The 13,535-nt window shown below is 40.1% G+C and overlaps 1 protein-coding gene and 1 pseudogene across 7 annotated transcripts in view; both read right to left on the bottom strand.

Annotated features, from left to right (window-relative positions):
* The window catches only part of LOC308648830 (patr class I histocompatibility antigen, A-126 alpha chain-like), a 365,404-nt gene that overhangs the window by 311,424 nt on the left and 40,445 nt on the right, over window positions 1-13,535 (bottom strand). The window lies entirely within an intron of this gene.
* The window catches only part of LOC308648838 (saoe class I histocompatibility antigen, A alpha chain-like), a 140,737-nt pseudogene that overhangs the window by 100,332 nt on the left and 26,870 nt on the right, over window positions 1-13,535 (bottom strand). Inside the window, exons 4-5 of the transcript XR_014024419.1 lie at window positions 12,614-12,646; window positions 12,433-12,480 (exon numbers count right to left, since the gene is read on the bottom strand). The product of XR_014024419.1 is annotated as a saoe class I histocompatibility antigen, A alpha chain-like (transcript). The remainder of the gene's footprint in view (window positions 1-12,432; window positions 12,481-12,613; window positions 12,647-13,535) is intronic.

Raw genomic sequence — 13,535 nt, 5'->3', positions numbered from 1 at the left:
ATGTATAAATGCACTCTATAATGTCACACAACATTGAAATGATGGATTTCTGAGTATCTCTATTGGTAAGCAACACAAATTTACACAGGAAAATAAATGTGGTGGAAATGAAAAGAGAAATACAAAATCCAGAAATACTAATTGGAGACCTCCTCAATATTCGACACTCAGTAATGGATAAAATACTAAGCAAAAGATAAAAACATATTAGACCACCAATATAAGCCACCTAAACCTAGTGGATACCTATAAACACTCTTCTCAACAACAGTTGAATACACATTTTTTTTCAAGTGCATGTGGAAGATTCTTCAGAATGCACCATATGCTAGTCTATATGATAAACAATAATTGATTTTAAAGCTTAGATATAATAAAAATATGTTCTCTGACCAGTAAAATGAAATCAGTAATCAATCACATAATAAAAGAAATCAGGAAAACTCACAACTGCATGAAAATTTTTAAAACACTCCAGAATAATTAATGGCTTAACAAAATTATAACAATGTTAGAAAACACTTTCCTGTTAATGAAAATGAAAGAACAACTCACCAAATCTATGAGATACTAATCGAGGGAAATTAATAGCAGTAAATTGGTAGCTGTAAATGCTTCTGTTAAAAAGGAAGAAAGATTTCAAATGAAAAACCAAACCTTCCACCTTCAGGCACAGGAAAAGGAAGAGCAAACTAAAACCCAAACAACCAGAGAGAAGGAAATAGTAAATAAATAGTAGACATAAAGTAGGAAATATTAGAAAATAATGAAGTAGATAATAACAAAGCAATCAGTGAAACCAAATATGATGCTTTGGAAAGATGAACAAATTGACAAATTGTTAGCTGGACACACTAAATAAAATAATTAGAATCAAAAAAGAAAGAGGGGCAATAGCAGTAACTTTACAAATAATAGAAACAATTTATAGTACAATGAGAACAGTGGTAGGCAAAACATTGTATGATATCTGTAAAGTGAATAAATGATAGGTAGACAACAAATGGATAATGTTGACTCAAGAAGAAATAGATATTATGAATATACCTAGAATAAGAGAAGACATTCAATTAGTACTAATATATTTTACAAAACTACCCACAAATAAAAGTCCTTCTCCAAATGACTTTACTGGTGATTTATAGCAAATATGTAAAGAATTATTGATGGCAGCTCAGGCTACTGGCTCATTATGAGAATTCTAGAGTTTGCTTCGGTTTGAATTTTGACTCTATCATTTAAGGATTTTGAGAACTTGGGAAAGTTTTTGAGCCATCTGTTTCTCTGCTTCATCTTCTGTAACATGGGGATGATGCTGATTGTTGTACTGAACATTCATGAACTTATTAGAACAATGCTAGGCATATAATAAATATTGCATTCTTGTTTGTTAAGTCAGTAAATAAATAGTTTCTTAAATCTGAAAATTAAAGAATTAATTCCAATTGTTCACAAATCTTTCCAAAAAGTAGAGAAGGAAGGAACATTACCCAACTAATTCTATGAGGCCAGTAATAGTCTGAAACTACAAAGACATTGCATAAAGAAAGAAAAAAGATTATAGAATAAAATCTTATGAATAAAGATTGAAAAATCCTTAACAAATCCTACTTAACCAAAATTAGCAACACAAAATAATTGTATACTACAACCAAGTGTAATTTATCCCAGAAATGGAAGTTTGTTTTAAGATACCCAATTTAATTAATGTAATACATCATATTATCATAATGAAAGCCCAAAGCCACATAATCATCTCAATAAGCACAGAAAAACCATTGCACACAAGTAAAACTCATACATATTGTAAAGGACATGTACAACTATCTCCAGTTGCAGATGATAAGATTTACCATATGGAAAAATTTAAGGAAATCAATAAATAAAATTATTAGAACTAAAGAGTTCACCTATGTTTCAGGATACAAGATTCTTTGTTCTTGGATATATACTTGTAATGAACAATCTTCAAACGAAAATAAGAAAACCATTCTATGTTCAACATCATTTAAGGATGAAATATGAATGACATCATCAAAATGGCAGAGTAAGAGATACCAGCCTTCATCTCCCTCAGGGGGAAAAAAATGACCACTCTCTATGAACAAAACCATCACTGAGGTTCCAATTGAGAATGTGCACCAACAAGGTTAAAAAAAAAAAAAAAAAAAACAGAAAAGAAGCACACAGCAAGTATCACTGGGGAAAACAGCAACCATGGGACATCTGGAGATGGCTAAGAACCAAGAACGTGGGGGCTATCAGAAATAGGGCAGGTACCACTGTGGCCCCCAGAGGCTCTGCGGAAGACATAGCAGTATTTATCACAGGGGTAACCAGTAGAGGGCATGTGCTTGACTTGTCCTGACAGCCATTTTTTTTTTTCTATTGAGTCCTGAAAAAATAACACAGATTCAGGAAGGTGAAGCTACAGAAAGCTATGACACTCACCTGCTTCTCAGGAGGCTGAGGAAGGAAGACCACAAGTTCAAGTCCAGCCTCTGCAACTGAACAAAGTAAAACAATTTTTTAAATGGGCTGAGGATGAAGCTCAGTGGTAGAGCACTAGGGTCATTTAGGTGTGGCCCAGCTGTTGAGAAACTGATATGACTCCATTTTTGAAAATAAATAACAGCAGCTTCTACCTCAAGGCCTGTCCTAAGGAAGGGGGCATGGCCCTTGTCCTTGGAAAAACCCACAGAGCCTATCTAGGCACATACCCACCCTGCTGAGTTGTTTGTCTGCAAATAACAGGAGAGGTCTGTGGTGCCAGGTGTCCCTGACTCAGTTAGGCTAGGTGAGGACCCATAGCAACCCCCTAGCAACTACCAATCAGCATGAGACAGAGAAAATACCTGGGATGCCAGATGAACCCTCAGTAGTATATGGTGGTTGATAACATGTTGGGAAACCATGTAGTTTAGCATGTACACTCCTCGTGCCTAAACCAATCCATTCAAAGGAATCCCCTGTGGAAGGCCATCCTCGCACGTGATTTGAATTACCTCCCTGGCTGGGTGAGAGGCACTTAGACACAGCTGTGTTAGAGCCTTTCCCACCCTTTTCCAGATCCAAGGGCTTGTCCGTGAAGAGGCGTGTCTGGCCACTGCCCCAAAGACCCAATCGTTGCCCTGACTTTGGGATGCTGCCCCCCTTAACCGTCATTGGATGGGATTTTCCCTTGAATTTTTTTGTTCCCCAATAAAAGCCCACTCCCTGGTGTCTTCTCTCCCTCTCGCTAGTCTCTTCTGTAAATCTCGCCACCACATTAGGGGGCTGGAGGTGGGAGCTAGGAGAAGCCATCCCGGAGCTGGTATTAAAGGTAATGAGAATCTTGTCTCTTTAATTGAAAACTCCCTAGCAATTACTTATGAATCAAACCTTCTTTCATGAAGCCAGTGCTGGTCACATGGCAGAATCCCCCTCTTGTACTAGCCAATCACCCCTACCCAACTTCTTCCTGCCAGTGAATGTGCTAATCAATGTTAAGAGATGTTGATTGACTTTCCTGTGGTGTGGAATGATTTGCTGTGTGATGTTGTGTTGCATAGAGTATCCTGCAAAACCTATAAAATTTCACTGAACAAAGGGCCAGGACTCACTCCCTGGGACCGCTGTATCAGGAATGGTTGTGAGTTCAGGCTTGAGCTTGCAATAAAGACTTTTGTGTGATTGCATCAGATTCAGCTCCTGGAAGTCTATTGGAGTCCCACGAATCTGGCATTACATGGTCAATTCCAGTACTGCTGCAGAGAGCGATAAAGGAAGAGGACCAATATCATGAAGGTCAGTAAGTGGCTAAAGTTGTGCTCCCGACTTCTCCCCCAACACAATTTCCATTATACCATGGGAAGGACAAAAACTGAAGATCCCAGGAAAAGGGCTGAGAAACTCATCTTCTGCTACTTTTCCTCACAGAAAATGAAGGATTCAAATTAAGCCAAACATTAAGGACACAAAAAGCAACAGATCTGTTCCAGATAGGTCTATTCTTGCACTGGGGATGATAAACCTTGGATGTCACTCAGGAGTACTGAGAAGGAAGGGAGGATCTCTTTCTGCCAGGAGAGGATCTGAACTGTGAAGGTCACCAGGGAGAAGTTTTGGGCTCTCATTAACACTGACCCTGGATGAAAATTCCCTGAGGGTACAGTGATCTTGGTTTTCAGGTCACAGCAGTTAACATTTGCTAATACAGCAAAAAGAGGCCACAGTTCTTTCTTTTCAGGATTCTGTCCAAGGGTAAATAGTTCCATTATTTAAACTATATGAATTTGGGCCATAGCTCACCCTGTGTCCCTGAGATGGACACAACTCTTCCATGGCTTCTTGTGAAAACCTGCCCAACAATGGGTTTCTAAATATCTGAGCCTTTGGTTGCTATTACTTACTGTTCATCAGTGAGGGAACAGAGGTGGCTTTCTCATGTCATGGATGTCCTAGTGATTCCTGACATGGCCAGAGGTCTGTCATTGTCACCATTGGCTGCTCCACTGACTCCCATCCAGAGCTGGGGCATGATGTTCCATTTCCTTAATATTCCATTTACGTCCTGCAGCAGCCTCCCCACACCCCTGCCGCCCAGATTTCCAACCATCTACAACAGCATTTATAAATGTAAGTATGCACAAGAACTGTGGGCACTTGCTGAAAAAGCAAATTCCTGCCTCCACCTCAGGGACCCTCTGTGGTAGAGATGGAGAATTCTCTTTATAAGGAGAGCTCCTGGTGTTTGGGGGATCACATTAGAGAAAGATATTCCTAGAGTAGTGCTTCTGAAACTTTAATATATAAACAAATTGTCTGGGTAGTTTGTTCAAGTACATATTCAGACTCTGTTGTGGGACCCTGGGTCATTTGATATTCATTCATTCATGCTTACTATTCATTCTTTCACTTATACCATGTCACAGAGGAAGTTGACACTGCTGTTCACACTTTGAATAGCCATGACCCAGAGATTTCCAATCTTTTCCTGGTCCTTAGAGAACAAAAATGCTAAGAGCAAACTTGGTCCTAAACCTCACCAATTCAGGTGGAGTGGAAACCCTTCTCTCACCTTCACTCTCACAATTGCACTGCAGGAGAGGGCATTATGGAGAGACCCACACACTGGGCTACTGGTGCCTCTGGCTAATTGCCAAGTGCATGAGCTTAAACAAGGATTCTCGACCTTAGTCAAGCTTCACATTATTGCCATTTTATTCAGAGTCTTGCTTGCAACCTTATGAGAAAATTTTAATCAAAACTATCCAACCTCCTTGTTCCACTTCCTCTGAGTCCTGCTCTTCAACAATTGGTTGTTGTTTTCAGCCACCAAAATATTAAGTTTTACTAAGGTATTATCATCAAATATAATTCATGAATGTGTACTATATACAACTTGATGTTTTGCTAAGTGCATACATTGTGAAATGATCACCAAAATCAAACTAGCTGCATATCTATCACCTCAAATAGTTCCCATTTTCTTTCCTTCTTTGTTTTCATATGTCTATGTGTGTGGTTAGAAAACATAAGATCTACCCTCTTAGCATATTTCAAGTATACAATGCAGTATTACTAGCTATAATCACCATGATATATATTAATACTTTACATCTCCAGTATTTCTTTATCTTGCATACCTTAAATGTGGTACTCTCTGACCAGTACCTTGTCCCTACACCAGATTCCACATATGGTGAGATCATGCAGTCTTTTTGTACCTGGCTTATTTAACTTAGCACAATATCCTTTTAAGTCATTCATGTTATTGCAAATGAGAATATTTCTCTCTCACTCTCTCTCTCTTTTTTGGGGGGTGGGGGGTGGTGCTGGGAATTGAACCCAGGGTCTTGTGAATACTAGGCAAGCACTCTACCAACTGAGCTATATCCCCAGCCTGAGAATATTTCTCTTTTTAAGGGCTAAAAAATATTTGTTACATTTGCTTCAAGCAATAAACAACTACAACAGATATTAGCTTCTAAAATGGGGTTCCATTGTAAAAAAAAAATTAAAAGGATGGAGTAGTTTTGGAGATGGGTAATGGGTAGACTTTGAAAAATTTCAAAGAGATTTTTTAGGAGACTATGATTAGGAAAAACATTGTACAATTTCTCTCTCTCTCTCTCTCTCTCTCTCTCTCTCTCTCTTTCTCTCTCTCTCTCTTTCTCTCTCTCTCTCTCCTTCTTTCTGTTTTTCTTTTTATTTTTTTTGTTACCAAGCAGTGAACCCTGGGGCCCTTATCAACTGAGCCACATCCCTGGTCCTTTTTATTTTTTGAGAATGGGTCTGCTGGCTTGGAACTTTTGATCATCCTGCCTCAGCCTCCAGTGCCCCTGGGATGACAGGCATAAACTAACCCACCCCACGCAACTTTTCAATATAGAGGACTGAGTTTACAAAGAAAAAAAGACCTGTGGAACCTGCCAGCTCTACTCATAAGAGGCAGTATGTAACTTAAAACACAGGCTGCATTTCATTCAGGAAAAAAAACAGTGGATCACCAAGAGTACAAAATAGATCTCAGTGTAGAGCCAAGAGCCAGGAACTATTCTCAGGAAGAAATAAGACTGAGTCCTTATAAGGAAACCTCCAGCATTTGCCTGGAGAATTTGAACATTGCTGCAGACCAGGGCCTCCTTTGTGTCTTTGTACTGTTCTGCTGCGGTATCATCCCCAACCAAGTTACATAAAACGCTGAGATTCAACATCTTTACTTTGTTTCTAATCCCCAGAAGGAAGTGTTGAGCTTTCATGACTGAGAAAAATGCTTCCTAATCTTGTCAAGAATGTTCCTTTCAATTCCTAGAGTCCTTGAGATTTCACACTGAAATGATGTTGAATTCAAACAAATGCATTTTATGAGTCCCTTTTAGTGAACCTATGGCTTTTCACCTTAATTCTCTTAGGGTGATTTCGTACTAAAACAAAAGGCAAACCTTGATTTTCCATGATATGATAAAACCAGGGTAGATGGATATATGTTGCTTTTTGCATATTTTTGTATTTGATTTCCTAATGTCTTTTTTAAAAAGCTGTTCCCTGTATATTTATTTCTTACTAGTTTTCAACAATCACTCCAAAATGAAGCAGCTTAAAATTACCAAGACTTATTATCCTGCCCCACCACTGATGCCACATATTATTCACTGATAGGGTCACAGACTTTTCTATACACTCTATCCAATGTCCAGCAACAATGAGGCTTTCCAGCATGGACATGGGAACAGACACTTTTTCTGGCTCTGTGTATTCCTGCCTACCATTGTTCCCTCTGGTGCTTTTGGTCTATCTTTTTCCTGTTTTGGATGGTGTTCTCACATGTATGTAATGATGAACTGAGGACACAAGAGATGACCTCTAGACTTCCAGTGCTGTTATTTTCACCTACCTTCTCTATGTGCTTTATCTCACATATTCTGCTGTTGTGGCCGTCCAAAACACCTGTGTCTGTCCCCTCAACTCCCTGTGACTTCTGGGCTGTGTAGGGCTCCTCCTTCCTGCACTGTTTCCTGGGAACTGCATCTAGGAAAGAAGATGGGCAACTGTAGGCTTTGCTTTGTAAGGGTTTTGGCTGTGGAAACATATAAGACAGCATCTTTCTTGTGAGCAAACTCCTAGGGAATAATAGGCATTTTGTTTTCCACAGCTGGAACATTCTGCAGTTTCTCTCAGGAACTAGTGAGCTAACTAATACATGCTTGGTGCCTGGAAACTTTATGTGCAAAGGTTCAGGATGCCTAGCTGCTATGGTTATGCCCTCAATGAGAAGGTTCTATGCTAGAGTCTTATCAGCCTCAACCTTGATCTCAAACACTCAGCTCCTGGGAATAAAGAAACACTCTTGTTAGACAATCACAATGTTTTACCAGGCTCTGCTGTGCCTGAACCTGTAAATATAATGGTAACTTTAAACAACGACTTTCTTGAAAGCTACACAAAGCTCCTAACATTGCACATTGCCATTTAGTATGTAACTGAAAAATAAGCTGCATAATATTGCTGACACTATAACCTGCCTAATGATATAATAAAAAATAAGGTACTACTGATGCCAGTGACCAAATGAAACCTATTGATATAAATAAAGTTGGCAGCTTAAATGAACAGCACTTTGCCTCTGCACCTTGCTTCTATCTCCATTTGATTTCTCTATATTGCCTCTTTAATTCCATTTCTATCAGAGATTTCAATTTGTTAGACTTGTCCAAAAGATGTCCAAACATCTTTCTATTGTTTTAAGAATTTCTTGTGTTTCTGACTCCATTATGGCTCAAAGCAAAAGTTAGTGAGCTTGGTTTTAAGACAATTGTTATAATTTTACTTTCTAATAACCAAAAGTGGTGTCTTTGAAAAATACTTAGGATATGATTAGTTTCCTACTTCTACAAGCATTTGAAGGTTGTCATAATTTTATTTGTATATAAACTGGTTATAACATGTAATATTCTGTTTCTTAATTCAAATATTGACCTATTATAAGCCTTCTTTTACTATCTGTTTTTTTTTTTACTGATTTTTCATCCCATTTTCATTTTCTACTCGTACTTACACATTTCTGCTCCTAGCTTCTCATTTACTTTTGTAACGAACTGTGTAAATTTTTGGCACATTGGTTAAATATGGATTCCTATAAATATCTTTATTCACTTCTTCAAAATTTGAGTCAATGCCAACCCAGGACTTTATAAAGCAAAATCAAAGTTCAAAATTATTTGACCCAAAATTCTAAAGCCAATCAGGGTAACAAACCTAACAGAGTGCAGCATGGCGATTACAAATTTTCAGAAACATTCGAGTTTTTCCTTTTTTGCTGGCTTAAGGTAAGCTTTCTAAGAGCTCTTGGGTGGAAAAAAGAAAAAGACGTTCATTTCTTACTCAGAGGATATAAAGGCTTTTTTTCCCCTAGATTTAATGGAAAGCTAGAATGTCTCCTATTATACTCCCTATTCAAACTATCTCTGAGGGTATAACTGACTATTGAGTATTTCCAAAGTTTACAAGTTAGATAATGATAAAGGGAGATGGTGAAATACTCAAGAGGTGGGGCCTAGTGGGAGGGCCTTAAGACATTGAGGTCTATGCCCTAGAAGGACATTTCAGACACCCTCTACCTTCTTGTTTTCCTTTGCCTCCTGCTGAGGAGTCAAGTGGTTTTGCCCTGCCCAGTGCTCCCAACATGATGTGCTGCCTCACTACAGATATAAAGTGGCAAGGCCAATCATGGACTTCACCCTTTTAAATTGAGCCATACTAAACATTTTCTCTTTATTAGTGAATTATCTCAGGTATTTAGTTACCCTCACAGTAAACTAACACAGTAATATGACTTGTGATTCTAAGAAAAAGCTAATATTTTTCCAGAAGATTTGGCAAATACCTCAAGAATAAGAGCAATTTTTCTCCATGAATTCCTGTCCACATTTATATTTTTGGCTAAAGCTTTGCTATTTTTCTTATACTTCTCTACATTTAGATGATTCTTCCATTTTATGTCTTCTGTTTAGCTGATTTTAGTGAAAGGGGCAGCCTTAAAAACCACGTTACTGAAAACAGAATCACCATGAACTATTGATTCCTTCCTGCTGTTGATCTGACACCAGGGCAGATGCTGGAATACTCTGCTGTCTAGAACAATGTTCCTAAGAAATGTACTATGTGCACCAGCACTGGACTGTGAAATGTTTGTTACCAACACACAACAAGACACATACAGACATACAGAAAGTGAGAGTGAGCAAGGACACCTCTACCACACCTTGTCCCACACTGACACCAGTCAAGCAAAAGATGTATGTGCACATCAGGTCCTTTGGATTGCTGAAAACACTTGGATCATTAGCTGTTGGTATAGCAGTTTTAACACCTCATCTTAACATCTCCACTGAGTGCTTGTGAAGTCTTCTCCTTGCATGGGCCTGTCAGTCTTCTCTATCAATGCAACTCTTCTTTCTGAATATGGTGTCACAAATTTTTGGTGCTCTCCTTTCTTGCTCTTTCTCATGCCCCACATTCAGTTCATTAGGGAGTGCTGGTAAAGTCCATTTTCAAAATGTGCATAGCATCCAACCACTTCCACTACTTTTCCTACTCAAACCCAAACCTCCAGCATAGGACTGACTAGTTACCTACAGTTACCTGCTACCTTGCTAATCCTTTGTTCTCAGCTCAGCAGAAAGATCATTTGAAAAGTTTCAGCTTGTCTATTTTTGCTCAAAACTGCCTCACTCAAAGTAAGATTTCTTCCGTCAACTTCCAGATCTTCAGTGAGTGGCCAGGCCTCTGAGCTCCTCTCGGTGACACTGCTCAAGACATCCTAGACCCTCGCTTTTCCAAGAACACAAACACAGGATCCTACCCTTGTGCATTTGCACTGGATCTTCTTTATGCCTAGAAATATCTTCCTCCAAACATCAAGTCTTTCCAATATAGCCTCAAAGGTCTCCTTGGTAATAAACCCCATGCTGAGCACCCTAGTAAAACAGCAGTCTTATCTTTTCTATCCCCCCACACACACTCCTGACACCTTCCATGCAACACTTATCACCTAAAATGAACACTGTCCTTATTTACTGTGCCTAGGGTATATCCTCTTCATCTTTTTTTTTCTGACACATACTCCATAAGTTTAGAATTTTTGGCTTCAGTTTTCAGTTCTCTGATGAATCCTAGATGCAAATTGTGTCTACATTCAGTACTCAACAAATGAAAGCTGAATGAATGATCAGTGTCATCCCCTCCTTCTTTAGAGACACTCATTATTTATAGAGTCTCAGACCAAATGCTGCTGTGCCATCTGCAGCAAAAGGGCTTCACACTTAGGTCAGAGCCATTTCTCACATGTGCTGCCCTTCTTCCCTTTCACAACAGCCCTCCTAAGTACCCCACAGCAGCTAAGTACATTCTGATCTTCAGAAAAGATGAACCTTGACTAATGGGTCATGTTTTCCAATTAAACATCTATTAATCTCTGTTTTATCAACCCAGGAATTTGTAATGGAGCAAGTGCCAGGATTAGTAGAGCTCAGGGCAGTGAAAGTGCTGAGTAGAGAAGGTGGAACCCCAAGAGGAATTTGTCTAAGATGAGAAATCATGAGATCCTTCCTCTCTGATATTCACATAATCTGATTCCTTTAAAAATATTAGAAAAAATGATGTAAAATACAATCCAGGAACCACCATGGGTTTTGTGGGACAACTACAGGAAAAAGGATTCTATTGTGGTCAAAGACTAGAGACACCCATAGAAGAAATTACTAACAAAAACAAAATTCTCTGTAGAAATTGAGAAACACAAAAATATGGTCAGGCTTGGGTCTCAGCCTATGCTAAGCCACTCAAGTGATGCCCTCCCTGCCCATGGTCCTGGAGACAGGACAAGCCCTGGTGATGCTTGAGTCCCTGTCATCACAGGTCCTGGTGTGGTGAGGTTCAAGTGAAGGGATAAGGACTAAGGAGCAGGGGAGATGATCAAGCTGAGGAGTGACCACATCAAAGCCCTTGATGGACTGAGTCAAGACTTGGTGGCAACTTTTCCACCCTCAGCTCCTTTCATTCTTCCCCCATCTCCACCCACAGCAGAGTCAGCACAACAAACACATGTACTCTTGAATGTTTCCGGTTTTATTATATTTATTTATTTATTTACTTTCTGGTATTGGAAATTGAACTCAGAGGCACTGAACCATTGAGCTCATCCCCAGTCCTTTATATATTTTGCTTAGAGATGGGGATTTGGTGAGTTGCTTAGGACCTCACTAAGTTGCTGAAGCTGGCTTTGAACTTGCTATCCTTCTGCCTCAGCCTCCTGAGCCACTGGGATTACAGGCGTGCACAACCATGCCTGGCTCAGGTTTTATTTTCTCTTATAAACTTTAGGAATTTTCCCTTAATTTAACTAACCAATTGACTATGTCACAAATTTAAAATACAAATCAATATCCACATTCTATTTTTCAATAGAGAAGGAACAGACTACAGCTCAGGGCAACATAAAGCTAAATCAAAAATGGACACATCCAAGCCCCACATCTGCTACACAGGAAAGCTGAATGAAGAAGAGAACAGGAAAGTGTAGGGAGGGGTCTCAGTGCTCCAGGATGGGCTCTTCTCTCCATTTCCTCACATTATGCTGATAGGAGCTCAGACATTAGACATAGTTAGATGCCAGTTGCACAAAGAGAAGTCAAGACTCCTTGAATTCCCAGTAGGGAACTGGAAGAAAACAAAACAAAACCTGTATTGCTCAGTCCCATAGAAGACAGCTGTCTCACACTGTAAAACAAAGTATTATGAACAAATTTCAGATGAATTATTGTAATGCAGACACTCTGAACAATCTATCCCACACTCAAAATTTCTAAATGCAGACAGTCCTTGTAACCCATGTTACAAGTCTCCCCATGCCCCAAACCCTCTCCTTCTTCAGGCCCTCCAGGATCTTACCTTTTCAAGCATTGAGAGACACATCAGAGCCCTGGGCACTGTCATTATCTGGGCAGAACAAAAGCAGAACTTGTCCACAGGAGATTTGGATAATGGAGGAATTATGGGATGGATCAGCTCTCCCATTGCTCCTCACTACACTATTCCAAGGGTTTCAGGGATCACTGTTCTTCATACTTACAGGCAGTAGGTGCATAGTTCCCTTTTTTTACACCTGTGGAATGAAAGCACCCTGTGAGAGAGCAGATTGGAAGCAGGTCTCAGAGGAACCCCCTAGTTCTGGACTTTGTGGAAGTTTCCAGAACTGTGATGCCAGGAAGGATCAGGAGATACAAAGAAAGGACATGGATAGGGGTAGAGCCAATTTCTCTCCTGGAGGTCTATCTTCAGCAGGGAAATTCCCCTCTGGCCTCAAAATAGTGGGAATCAGGTCCCAATCACCAAAAACATCAGAAGGATAAAATTGTCCTGTAGTTTCTATGTGCTTTACAAAGAGCAAACATAGTCCAGGCTGGGTAAACATGTTTGTGTAGATATCACTTCCCATTAACAAGGCAGGGCACACTTCCACAGGTACTTGAAACCACCAGTGGGACAAAAATTCAGACCCTGCACTTTTCCTACCTGTGTTCTTCTTCTTCCACAAGACAAAAGCAACCAGAGCTCCAGTAAGAACAGCTCCAAGGAGAACCACACCAGCAACAATTCCCATGATGGGGATGGTGGGCTGAGAGGGTGGCTCTGGGAGGAGAAGGGAAGTCAGGTGAGGGGCCCTGATCCCCAGGCTTTCAGTCCCTACCCTGCTGAGAGTATCCAGAAAGTCTCCTGCTTTCCTGACAACAGGCTCTGTGCCCTCAGCCCCTCCTTACCCCATCTCAGGATGAGGGGCTCAGGCAGCCCCTCATGGTGCACATGACATGTGTATCTCTGCTCCTCTCCAGCAGATACCACCACAGCTGCCCATTTCTGGAAGTTTCCATCCCCTGAAGGCCTGGTCTCCACAAGCTCCATGTCCTGTGTCTGGTCCTCCCCATCTCGTTGCCAGTTCAGGGTGATCTCCTTAGGGTAGAATCCCAGGGCCCAGCACCTCAAAGTGACATCTC

This window comes from Spermophilus citellus, assembly GCF_964194105.1.
Source record: "Spermophilus citellus genome assembly, chromosome: 5".
Classification (NCBI taxonomy): domain Eukaryota; kingdom Metazoa; phylum Chordata; class Mammalia; order Rodentia; family Sciuridae; genus Spermophilus; species Spermophilus citellus.
The sequence above is the reverse complement of the archived record's forward strand: the minus strand, read 5'-3'. Positions and strand labels throughout refer to the sequence as shown.